Source organism: Electrophorus electricus, chromosome 21 (assembly GCF_041902795.1).
Source record: "Electrophorus electricus isolate QZ-2024a chromosome 21, ASM4190279v1, whole genome shotgun sequence".
Taxonomy (NCBI): domain Eukaryota; kingdom Metazoa; phylum Chordata; class Actinopteri; order Gymnotiformes; family Gymnotidae; genus Electrophorus; species Electrophorus electricus.
The window spans coordinates 15,617,501-15,630,000 of record NC_137517.1 but is presented as its reverse complement, the minus strand read 5'-3'; the positions used below and the strand labels follow the sequence as shown (position 1 = coordinate 15,630,000).

At 48.2% G+C, this 12,500-nt stretch overlaps 1 protein-coding gene across 4 annotated transcripts in view; it reads left to right on the top strand.

The window, feature by feature from the left end:
* Window positions 1–12,500, top strand: part of lhfpl2a (LHFPL tetraspan subfamily member 2a) — a 38,026-nt gene that overhangs the window by 12,644 nt on the left and 12,882 nt on the right. Inside the window, exon 2 of one of the 4 annotated variants that reach the window (XM_027030597.3) lies at window positions 1,519–1,632. The exons of 1 other annotated variant lie outside the window; for it this stretch is intronic. The gene's annotated coding sequence lies outside the window, so the exon portion shown is untranslated. Of the gene's footprint in view, window positions 1–1,518; window positions 1,633–9,779; window positions 9,942–10,812; window positions 11,009–12,500 lie in introns of those variants that run through there. 2 more of the 4 variants (XM_027030599.3, XM_027030600.3) reach the window with 2 other exon arrangements.

Below are 12,500 nucleotides of genomic sequence, written 5' to 3'. Positions count from 1 at the left end.
TGTATGAGTGAGTACATGTGTACGTGTGTGTGCAATATTGTGCTTTTTAATATTGATCCAGCAGAAGTGCGGAGGGTCCACGAGTGTGTTAATACTCTTAATACTCCCTCTCATCTTAAGTGTCCTCCCTCTCACCCCAAGTAAGTCCAGCTCAGCTCCAACGTTATACCAGAGCTGCTCCCACAATGAGCTTGTTCAGTGTGTTAGTGCCCCTCGCTTTCAGACCACACCCCTAGCACACCGTCACGTACAACCTGGTGATAAATACCTGAGGTGGTGTGTATGTGTGTGAGTGTGTGTGTTCATATGTTCATTTTGTGGTAATAGCTGTCATCTGACCATATCTGTCATTTTGTGACTGGAAATGGTTTTTGCAGCTATGAAGATGTCAGGACTGTATTTAGGGAGTTTATCTTCAACACTGAAGTCAGGGCCATACTTGGGGAGTTTATCTTCCACGCTGAAGTCAGGGCCATACTTAGGGAGTTTGTCCTCCACGCTGAAGTCAGGGCCGTACTTAGGGAGTTTGTCCTCCACGCTGAAGTCAGGGCCGTACTTAGGGAGTTTGTCCTTCACACTGAAGCCTTGCTTTGCTCATTAGGACCCAGCGTCGCTGTAAAGTGATATAGAAATAAATCTGAGTTGGCTTGAACTTTTAGTCCATTAGAATGATCACTGTAGCTCCACTTAGACATGACACAAAACAGTCATGCTTCTGTTCTACGTATGTGACATTTGTGTTAGAGCTGACAGTCGTGTTAAGGTTGACAGCTGGTTGATGTTGACACACTCACTGTCTCATTATCTCTCTCTCTCTCTCTCTCTCTCTCTCTCTCTCCCCTTCTCTGCTGGTATGACATATGATAATTGGAGAGACATATGATAAGTGGAGAGAGTGTGGTTTGTATGCATTGATCTGAGGTATGAGTGGTTCTTGAATTATCAAAGGTGTGTGTCGCAGAGCTGTTCCTGGCTGTGTGTCCAGAGAAGTGGGTCCAACCATGCAGAACCCCCCCCCCCCCCCTGCATGGTATGAGCCAGCCGGACTCCAGGGGAAGAGATGAACACAATGGCTCTTTGTGAAGGATTCATACTCCTGTTACACACTGACTGCAGCGATTACAGTTTTATTTTTAGAAAGACGCACAGTGTGGCTGTCGCGCTGGGGAATGGGTGGGTCGTTGGTGTCTGGCCCCTCCTCCCCCAGTTAGGGCTGCTGTTTCAGTGAACTGGCTGGCTGTCCTGGGGCAGATCCCTTCTCTTCTCCACCCACTCCACCCACACACCACCTGGACTACTTCACTGCTGGGAAAACGGGACAGGGGAGAATGAGGGAGAGGATGAAAGAGTAGAGAGAGAGAGAGAGAGAAAGAGAGAAGAGAGATGAAGTTGTAGTTGGAATCACATGGTTGGCACCAGGCCAACCCTGGGGAGGTTCCTGACCAGTGAGCCGAGCATCATGGGAGTCTGTGGGTTTGTGATCCTGGAGTTGAAGATTTTTCCTGTGTTTCCCGGCAGGCCGAGCTCCCAGGACGTGCTGTGTGAGCAAGGGCGAGAGGGAGAGAGACCACTACTAACTGGGCCAGAGGAAGCCTACTGAAACTCCACCCACTGAGCTCCTCACCTGCACAGGTAGGTGGGGCTGACAGCATACAGACAGGCACCACACTATATACCCCCAGGATAAAACAATGCAGTTACCCCTCACCCACAGGGTAAAACCATCTGGTTACCCCTCAACCCCATTGTAAAACCTTACAGTTACCCTCATCCCCAGGATAAATCTGTAGTTACCCACAATCCCCAGGGTAATCCCATACAACTCATCCCCCACACAACCCCACACACTACTCACCTCCCCCCTTACACACTCAGCACTCCCATAACTCACAGAACTCACCCACACTCAACTCCCCTACTCTACTCACCCATGCACAACACATCCTCCAGAGTGCCGTTACCCCCCATCGGCCCCTACCCCATCCCAGGACCGAGGGAGGGCGTCCGTCGTTCTCCTGTGTGTGAGGGGCATGTGGGTCACAGCAGGGGAAGTACTCTACAGTGAGACAGAGGGGACACAGTGGAACGGGTCTTATTGTTCTGGCTCCACCTGCCAAGGCTGTTGGATGGAGGAAAAAGCCCCTACAACAATAAACACAGGCCCAAGTCCCAACGGGCAGGAGGAGAACAGGGTCCTGGCCCATGTCCTGTTGTCCTGACCTCTCCTGATGGGGCTTCCTGCACCACCGAACAGTCGTTTTATAGTGGGGTTTTCTGGGTAGGGGGGGTGTGTGTGTTGCGATGGTATGTGGGAGTGCTAGTGTGTGTGTGTGTGTGTGTGTGTGTGTGTGTGTGTGTGTGTGTGTTTGTGTGCCTCTGCGTGTCTGTATGTCTTCCTGCTGTCAACAAATATTCTAAATTCAATTATATAATAGAATTCCAGACATTCAATTTTGAACATTAATATTCAATTGTGGGGAAAGAAGCAGCACTACTGTGGCTGTCTTGTCTCACATGAACGTGCGCTACCCTGGCTGTCTGTCTCACGTGAGCCTGCGCTACCCTGGCTGTCTGCCTCACGTGAGCCTGCGCTACCCTGGCTGACTGTCTCACGTGAGCCTGCGCTACCCTGGCTGTCTGTCTCACGTGAGCCTGCGCTACCCTGGCTGTCTGCCTCACGTGAGCCTGCGCTACCCTGGCTGACTGTCTCACGTGAGCCTGCGCTACCCTGGCTGTCTGCCTCACGTGAGCCTGCGCTACCCTGGCTGTCTGCCTCACGTGAGCCTGCGCTACCATGGCTGACTGTCTCACGTGAGCCTGCGCTACCCTGGCTGTCTGCCTCACGTGAGCCTGCGCTACCCTGGCTGTCTGCCTCACGTGAGCCTGCGCTACCCTGGCTGTCTGCCTCACGTGAGCCTGCGCTACCCTGGCTGTCTGCCTCACGTGAGCCTGCGCTACCCTGGCTGTCTGCCTCACGTGAGCCTGCACTACCCTGGCTGTCTGCCTCACGTGAGCCTGCACTACCCTGGCTGTCTGCCTCACGTGAGCCTGCACTACCCTGGCTGTCTGCCTCACGTGAGCCTGCGCTACCCTGGCTGTCTGCCTCACGTGAGCCTGCACTACCCTGGCTGTCTGCCTCACGCGTTTTCACTCAAATTGTATGCAAGCTGTGTAAGCTTTGGTTAGCTTGCCATTCCATCACTAACAACCCGAGGGAACAATTCAAAACTATGGGCCTATATTTCGAAATGTTTGTGTGACAGAGCAAAAGACATGAATGACATGAATAAAGCCATTCCATTATCTCACTCCACTACCTCACTCCACTACCTCACTCCGTTACCTCACTCTGTTACCTCACTATGTTAGAGCTGGATGAGCATTGCAGGGTTTTTTTTATCAGTGCACATCCGCATGAGTGTAGATTACAGAAAGAACAACAGCTGCAGGTTCATAAATGTCTTTACTGTGGGTGTAAAGTACGATGCTGTGGCAGACAAACTTGTCTGAGAAAGCGCTGTAAAAGATAGCTTGACAAAATGCGTGTGTTGATGGGGATAATTAGTCAGGGTCTTAGGTGTGTGAGGTTCCACTGACTTGACCCTTGACCCTTGACTATAGTCTACTGCAGGTCAGATTATGAGAAATGAGCATATGTCAAAATTCACATCTGCAAAAATGTCAACATTACAGTTATAAAATATATTCATGTGTTGTGTGTACTGACTGCAACTCTGGTGTGTTCACTGTAATATTGAATATCTCTACGTCTCTTACTACAGTACACTTACTCACCTGGAATCTTCCTGAAACAATGAACAGCGAGTTGTTCTGGGTAGGTTCAGGACACTGACCTGGTCCGGGACACTGCTGTGTACCAGGTCCAATCACAGCTGTCCCAGACTCCCACGGAGTGCTAGGCAGCAGTACTGTTTCTCGTATTGATTTTCCTCTTCAGGAGATATTTGAGCTAACCTGGCTCTTTAAGATTGTGTTTCACTGAGCAAAAAAATGTATTCACTTTACTGCATTGTCACTTTTTCTTTTACTTCGAATATTTCTGAGCTGTTTTTCTGTTTGGATCTTTGAGGGGCATTTGTTCCAGTCAGGGGTTTCAGGGCATCTGCCGGGGCTGGTCGGGTGACTGTTTGACCCCTCGGGGCAGGAGGTTAGTTGAGGGGGTTAAAGAGGAGCTGTTAATGGGTGCACATAACAGAGGCTCTGTGTGAAAGACGCTTTGGGTTTCTGGGAGAGAGATTACATGCAGGCTGTCAGTGGTCCTGACCTTACAGCAGAACAAACTGAGAAGTCTGGAATGCTGACTGTGTGGGGGAGGTTAGGACACACACACACATACAAACACTCACACACACACACACACACACACACACACACACACACACACACACACACACACACACAGAGGATCAGCCTGTAATGTGTCTGTGTGTGTGTGTGTGTGTGTGTGTGTGTGTGTGGATGGGTGTGTGTAGATGGATGTGTGTGTGTGTGTGTGTGTGTGTGTGGGTGTGTGGGTGTGTGGATGGGTGTGTGTAGATGGATGTGTGTGGGTGTGTGTGTGTGTGTGGTTGAGTGTGTGTGTATGGATGTGTGTGGGTGGGTGTGTGGGTGTGTGTGTGTGTACATGTGTGTGTACGTGTGTGTGTACGTGTGTGTGTGTATGTGTGTGTGTACATGTGTGTGTACGTGTGTGTACATGTGTGTGTACGTGTGTGTGTGTGTGTGTGTGTGTGTGTGTGTGAGTGGTTCAGTCCTAGTGTGTGTGTGTGTGTGGTGGTTCAATCCCAGCGTTTGTGTGTGAGTGGTTCAGTCCTAGTGTGTGTGTGTGTGTGTGTGTGTGTGTGTGTGTGTGTGTGTGTGTGAGTGGTTCAGTCCTTGTGTGTGTGTGTGTGTGTGTGTGTGTGTGTGTGTGAGTGGTTCAGTCCCAGCGTTTGTGTGTGAGTGGTTCAGTCCTAGTGTGTGTGTGTGTGCATGTGTGTGTGCATGTGTGTGTGCATGTGTGTGTGTGTGTGTGTGTGTGTGTGTGTGTGTGTGTGTGTGTGTGTATGTAACATGTGGCCCTTATATTTAAAAACAAATAAAAGAACAAAAGTACATTATACCAGTTTGTGTCTGTACATGTTATAGAAATGTATATGTACAAATTGGATGACACTACTACCCTTAACTCACTTCTGCAATACACACACACTGGTTCTATCCTCTCAGATAAATAATGTTTTCCGTGTGGCAGGTGCTCTCATCTGCAGCATATTTACTAGTGTGTCAGTATGTGTTCCCTGGGAATCGACCTCTGACCTTGTTGTTACTAGTACCATCATTCTCTACCTGCTCTGCCAGCTGAGCTACAGGAAGAAGTGTCTCTATTTCCAGTAGAGTGAGAGAACACATAGACCCTGCGGGACTGTACGGGACTATACAGGACTCTACCACTACAGCAGAACCGCAGGAGTAGCTGTTCCAGGAGCAGTACCACTCCAGCAGAACCATAGGAGTGGCTGTTCCAGGATCAGTACTATTACAGCAGAACCATAGGAGTGGCTGTTCCAGGATCAGTACCACTCCAGCAGAATCATAGGAGTGGCTGTTCCAGGATCAGAACTATTACAGCAGAATCATAGGAGTGGCTGTTCCAGGATCAGTACCACTCCAGCAGAACCACAGGAGTGGCTGTTCCAGGATCAGTACTATTACAGCAGAACCATAGGAGTGGCTGTTCCATGATCAGTACCACTACAGCAGAACCGCAGGCTGGCAAGCATCTTGGTGGTACTGGTAAGGAGTCAGTGTAGAATGAACTCGACTTGTGAGTTTATTTTTGGGGTTCGAGGGGCTCCCTGGACTTCAGTCTCTTTAAATCCTTGAATTTGGACCACATTTGCGAACCCTGGGGTGTTATGTTGCGATTTACTGTTCTCAGATCAGTTTCCTCTGTCGGTCATGTTTACGGGATCTCATATCTGTGCTCTCTTTGTGTCCGTAGTCAACGTGCTGATTGTGACCTCAGCATCCTAACAACCTTCCTCCCCTGCCTGCACGCTTGTGTGGGCGTAAACCAGCGTCAGGCGTTTCAGCCGGGCTGATCCCACACAACTTCAGTTCTCCAGAGTCTCTGTTTTGTTTATGTCCATTGCCTGTTATTTAAGGGAAAAATGATTCAACTGAACTGACATTTAGTCAGACTTTGGGAAAGTGGAAAAACAAAGAACCGTATTTATGTTTAAAAAATCAAACACATTCAGTCATTTTTTGCTGCTTCTAGTAAAAATCTGGACCATGTTAAGTTTAACATCGGGTTTCAAGTGTCTCCCAGTTCACTGTCTCTGTCTTCACTGGGCTCGGATCAGCTGGGTCCGATCGCGCACGGTCTTGATTTTTACACATACGTTTGGCTTCAGGGATCAGCTCTCCAAACACATGAAAGGAGCGACTGGTCATTTCCTCCTGGCAAACGAAATAACGTTAGAGGTGGAGGTGAGATTCCCCGCTGATGGAGCACCCTGTCCCTACACCATGGAGCCAACTCCTCCACCTGCTGTGGAACTGTAATGCAGATCCAAACTTTATTACAGTCTTCACGACTTGCTAACAAATGGCCTGTAAAACATGGGAGGGGGTTTGCAGATAACGCACTCATGCCGTTAACAGGACCTGAAATGACTGAACTATAGCAAAGGCTCTGTAAATGGTCTCCCTAGTGGTGGGGGTGGAGGCAGTGTGGTGTGGGTGGAGGTGAGGCGGATCTTAGATGAGTTTGGGGTAGAAGTAGGTGGAGTGGTACCACGGTGCTGGTTGAAGGGGTCTTTTTTGCCACTGATCTGAGAGCAGTGCGCTGGTTCTTGCAGGGTGTGAGGGTTGTTTGTCGGGGAGGGCAAGCATGGGGAGTGTGTTCAGATGAGGCGTCGTCAGCGTCTGAGATATGTTTGCCGACACCTTCACCAGTGTGTGTGTGTGTGTGTGTGTGTGTGTGTGTGTGTGTGTGTGGTCTGCTTTAGTTTAATTTGCTGTTTCCCATCAAATGAGAAGCAAATGCAGTTATACTGAGCAAGCATACTGCAGAAACCTTAATACCCCCTCACCCCCCTACCCACACACACCCACACACACGCACGCACATACACATGCATACACACACACACACACACACAGAGACACATGCATACACACACACACACGTACACACACACAGAGACATACACACACACACGTACACACACACACACACACAGAGACACATGCATACACACACACACACGTACACACACACACACATACACACACTCACACAGAGACACACACACACACGCACACACACACACACACACACACGTATACACACACACACACACAGACATACACACACACACACACACACACACACAGAGACGCACGCACACACACACACACACACACACACAGAGACACACACACACACACACACAGGTGTCATCTTGCCACCAGTCTTTGGTTCGTTCAGGTCATACAGCACTCTGCCTCAGACACTCCCTCTGTCTTCCTCTGGTTCCTCCACCTCATTTGAGGTTGCGTGTGGTTTTATCTGTAATTCATCACTGATCTGTGTTATTATAATGTTTGTCTGGACTAGGGTTGGGTCACTGGCTTTGCAATGCCTGACCTTACATGCCCTCCACACACACACACACCCTGTCTGCTGTACTTTGTCTCTGCTATAATGTAGAGAATGACAGACTCGGGTTCTTCTCCTCCACTCCTCTGATATTACTCCTTCAATTTGAAACCCTTTTACACACAGTCAGAGCAGTTTGCCCCTGTGTGTGTGTGTGTGTGTGTGTGTGTTTGTGTGGGTGTGTGGGTGTGTGTTGATGTGGAAGTGGGTGTGGGTGGGAGGGTGGGTGGGTCTGCTCTCCTCCCTCTTTGAACTGGCTGCCTGGCCTTCATCTGTCCCCAGACCTGTCGAACACTATCAGCACTCTATCTCAAAGTCTTTCAAACTGACCAGGGGTCAGCCAGAGCTCTTTGAAAATGAGCTGGAGTAGGAATGTCAGTGTGTGCCAGGGTTTATAAAGGCTAACCTGAATCCACACATACACACATAAGAGAAAGGCACTCAGAAACCTGGCATTTCTACCAGCCACTAGCTGACCTGAGAAAATACATGCAGATTAAAGGGGGAATAAATCTAGTAAAGCCGGATAAATGCCTAATATCTGATCATTCTTTGAAGTCTGTCAACTTTCATGGTGTTGCAGTCAAAGAACAGATTCCTCCTTTCAGCAGATGTCCATCCATCCACGTTCAAGGCAGCTGGTAGCATCATCACTGAGCTCCTCTCACTCCACACCCTTAACAATGATGGGCCTTCTCAGAGGATCCTTCAAAGGATCTTATCAGCAGAGAACAGAGTTATACAAGTACATGGTTAGCGCAGACAAAGCGTGACTAACACGGCCCATTTAGGAGGCAGTCATGTTACAATTAGCAGTGTTACGACAGGTAGTAGTGTTACAGGAGATTAGCAGCGTTACGGCAGGTAGAAGTGTTACAGGAGATTAGCAGCGTTACGGCAGGTAGTAGTGTGACAGGAGATTAGCAGCATTACGGCAGGTAGTAGTGTTACAGTAGGTTAGCAGCGTTATGGCAGGTAGTAGTGTTACAGGAGGTTAGCAGCGTTACGGCAGGTAGTAGTGTTACAGGAGGTTAGCAGCGTTATGGCAGGTAGTAGTGTTACAGGAGATTAGCAGCGTTACGGCAGGTAGAAGTGGTACAGGAGGTTAACAGCGTTACGGCAGGTAGTAGTGTTACAGGAGGTTAGCAGCGTTACGGCAGGTAGTAGTGTTACAGGAGATTAGCAGCGTTACGGCAGGTAGTAATGTGACAGGAGATTAGCAGCATTACGGCAGGTAGTAGTGTGACAGGAGATTAGCAGCGTTACGGCAGGTAGTAGTGTTACAGGAGAATAGCAGCGTTACGGCAGGTAGTAGTGTTACAGGAGATTAGCAGCGTTACGGCAGGTAGTAGTGTTACAGGAGATTAGCAGCGTTACGGCAGGTAGTGTTACAGGAGATTAGCAGCGTTACGGCAGGTAGTGTTACAGGAGATTAGCAGCGTTATGGCAGGTAGTGTTACAGGAGATTAGCAGCATTAAGACAGGTAGTGTTACAGGAGATTAGCAGCGTTACGGCAGGTAGTGTTACAGGAGATTAGCAGTGTTACGGCAGGTAGTAGTGTTACAGGAGATTAGCAGTGTTACGGCAGGTAGTAGTGTTACAGGAGATTAGCAGTGTTACGGCAGGTTGTAGTGTTACAGGAGATTAGCAGTGTTACGGCAGGTAGTAGTGTTACAGGAGATTAGCAGTGTTACGGCAGGTTGTAGTGTTACAGGAGATTAGCAGTGCTACGGCAGGTAGTAGTGTTACAGGGCTGTTGGTGTGTATTGGTTCATTATATGAAGCATGTTCAACTTCCTGTACTACTCGTCCACTAGCGTGGTGTGAATATCGGACTAACTGCAGACAGAGACAGAGTGAGAAAAAGAGAAGAGGAAAAGGGGAAGAGGAAGGGGAGAGAAGGGCTAAGAGAGAGAGAGAGAGAGAGAGAGAGAGAGAGAGGGGAGAGAGAGAGAGAGAGAGAGAGAGAGAACGAGATGACGGATGGCCCTCCTTGTCAAAGCCTGTGTTATTGTAACCTAGATTCTGCGCTGAAATATGGCCTCTATGAGTACTCCCGCCAAAGGGGCGGAGCCTGGGGAGGTTGGGTCAGAGGAGGAGTCAGAGGGCGGTTCGGCACAGGCTGGAGGAGTCGCTCACTCTGTAGTGCGCTCCTGTGTGGAGTGTGGAGCGCTTTAACCATGCGCTCCCGGTCTGTGCCAGCCAGGCTCTCACCCCTGACGTCTCCGCTCACCCTCTCGTCGTACGGCGCGTGCCGCTCAGGAGTGTAAGGTAGCTGTGGGCCTCTCGGGGGGGGGGGTAGCTAGAGTGATACTGAAGCGCCATGCAGCTGTCTGCCAGCAGGAGGACAGGCTGGTGAACCGGACCCATGGTGGAGGGGTCCCGTTGCTTGAGACATGCTGCTGTGTGTGGAACTTGAACGCTGGGATGCGTTAGATCTGTGGATGTGTACTCAGGCTTTTTTGAGCGCTGAATAAGAAGACACCACGTCTGGATTGCAGCTGTGTTCAGTGGCTGCTGTGTCACAGCAATGTGCGTGTGTGCGTGCGTGTGTGTGTGTGCGTGCGTGTGTGCGTGCGTGTGTGCGTGCGTGTGTGCGCGTGTGTGTGCGCGTGTGTGCGCGTGTGTGTGCGCGCGTGTGTGTGCGTGTGTGTATGCGTATATGTGTGCGTGAGTGTGTGCGTATGTGTGTGCGTTGTAAAGACACATTTATGTAAGACACATTTTCCAGTGTGCTCTGGGAATATTTGACAAAATCAAAATTCCTCTGTGAAGAAATAAGAGGAACTACTCTTTAGGAAGTTCAGTGAAAGGTGCGTGTGTGTGTGTGTGTGTGTGTGCCTGTGTGTACGTGTGTCTGCGTGTGCGTGCCGCACGCGCAAGCCCGTTTGTGTGCGCGCGTCTCTGCTGATGGCAAAAAGTATTGTGCTTGGAAACCCCATGTCCTGGTCTCTCTCCCCATCTCTGTGAGCTCTGTGGGGCCAGTTCTGGTGGTCCAGTCTGGCCCACGCCAGCCCACCGCTGTACCCGCACTGACCTGCTGCCTCCTTCAGAACCGCTCATTTCTGTTAGTTGCTAGGCGACATGTCTCTCCGCCTCCTTTCAGCGTATCCAAGGAAATTCTATTGTTACAGTTCCTCTCTCACAGAAGCTGGTTTGTTTAGTGAGTTCCTGTTGCTGTCATCTGTGGCAGTTCAAGGGCTTTTCTCATGTGGTTCTCGTAATTTAGAACTAACATCTTGGTGTGTGGTAGGACGTCCCACTGCCAGTGAGACCAGCAGCTACTGGATATTTATTTTCTGTCATTTTAAACTTAAATTCGGCAGCAGTTCAATAAGGTACATGTATGTTCGGATTAATGATGGGCATGACGTGTTTGCTAATGTTTTGTTTTTGTGAGGCTTGCTAACAAGTTGAAGCAGACACATCAATGAGGGCTATGAAAGACAAGATTTATTTATGAAAAACAATTTATTTCACATTTGTATATTGTATAACGTATTCAGAAGGAGCAGATGAACAGGATGGAATATAATAATGACATTAAGAATTTATATCCAGTAAACCAGTTGTAACAATTTTAAACCTGCTTAGTGTTCCAGATATTATATCGTCATATCACCCTGTGTGTGTGTGTGTGTGTGTGTGTGTGAACATGCGCGCATACTTGTGTGTGTGCATATACGTAAGTGTGTCCTATACTATTGTGTAAATTCCATGTTAAGGATTTGTGTTACTGCAGCATAGATAATTATGAGGCATGCCTCTTTCAAAGATCCTTGCACAATCTTATCAAAACACACAAACACACACACACACACACACACACACACACACACACACACACACACTGCTTACACACTGGCTGTCATCCTGTCAGACAGGTTATATCTCTTATCTGAGCTGATTGTGAGTCCAAAGACCCAGAGTGGTTTTGTCTGACCTTTAGAGCACATTTATGGTCCTGCTCTTCACTCGAAGCCATGTGCAGAAGGGAGTGGATTTCCACACACACTTTAAACTGAATCATTAACCTCTTCACTGTGTGTGTGTGTGTGTGTGTGTGTGTGTGTGTGTGTGTGTGTGTGTGTGTATGTGTGTGTGTATGTGTGTGTGTATGTGTGTGTGTGTGTGTGTGTGTGTGTGTGTGTGTGTGTGTTGTATGAGTGTATTATGAAGCCATGTTGTATGTGTGTGTTGTATGAGTGTATTATGAAGCCATGTTATATGTGTGTTGTATGAGTGTATTATGAAGCCATGTTGTATGTGTGTTGTATGAGTGTATTATGAAGCCATGTTGTATGTGTGTGTTGTATGAGTGTATTATGAAGCCATGTTGTATGTGTGTTGTATGAGTGTATTATGAAGCCATGTTGTATGTGTTGTATGAGTGTATTATGAAGCCATGTTGTATATGTGTGTTGTATGAGTGTATTATGAAGCCATGTTGTATGTGTGTGTTGTATGAGTGTATTATGAAGCCATGTTATATGTGTGTTGTATGAGTGTATTATGAAGCCATGTTGTATGTGTGTTGTATGAGTGTATTATGAAGCCATGTTGTATGTGTGTGTTGTATGAGTGTATTATGAAGCCATGTTGTATGTGTGTTGTATGAGTGTATTATGAAGCCATGTTGTATGTGTGTTGTATGAGTGTATTATGAAGCCATGTTGTATGTGTGTTGTATGAGTGTATTATGAAGCCATGTTGTATATGTGTGTTGTATGAGTGTATTATGAAGCCATGTTGTATATGTGTGTTGTATGAGTGTATTATGAAGCCATGTTGTATATGTGTGTTGTATGAGTGTATTATGAAGCCATGTTG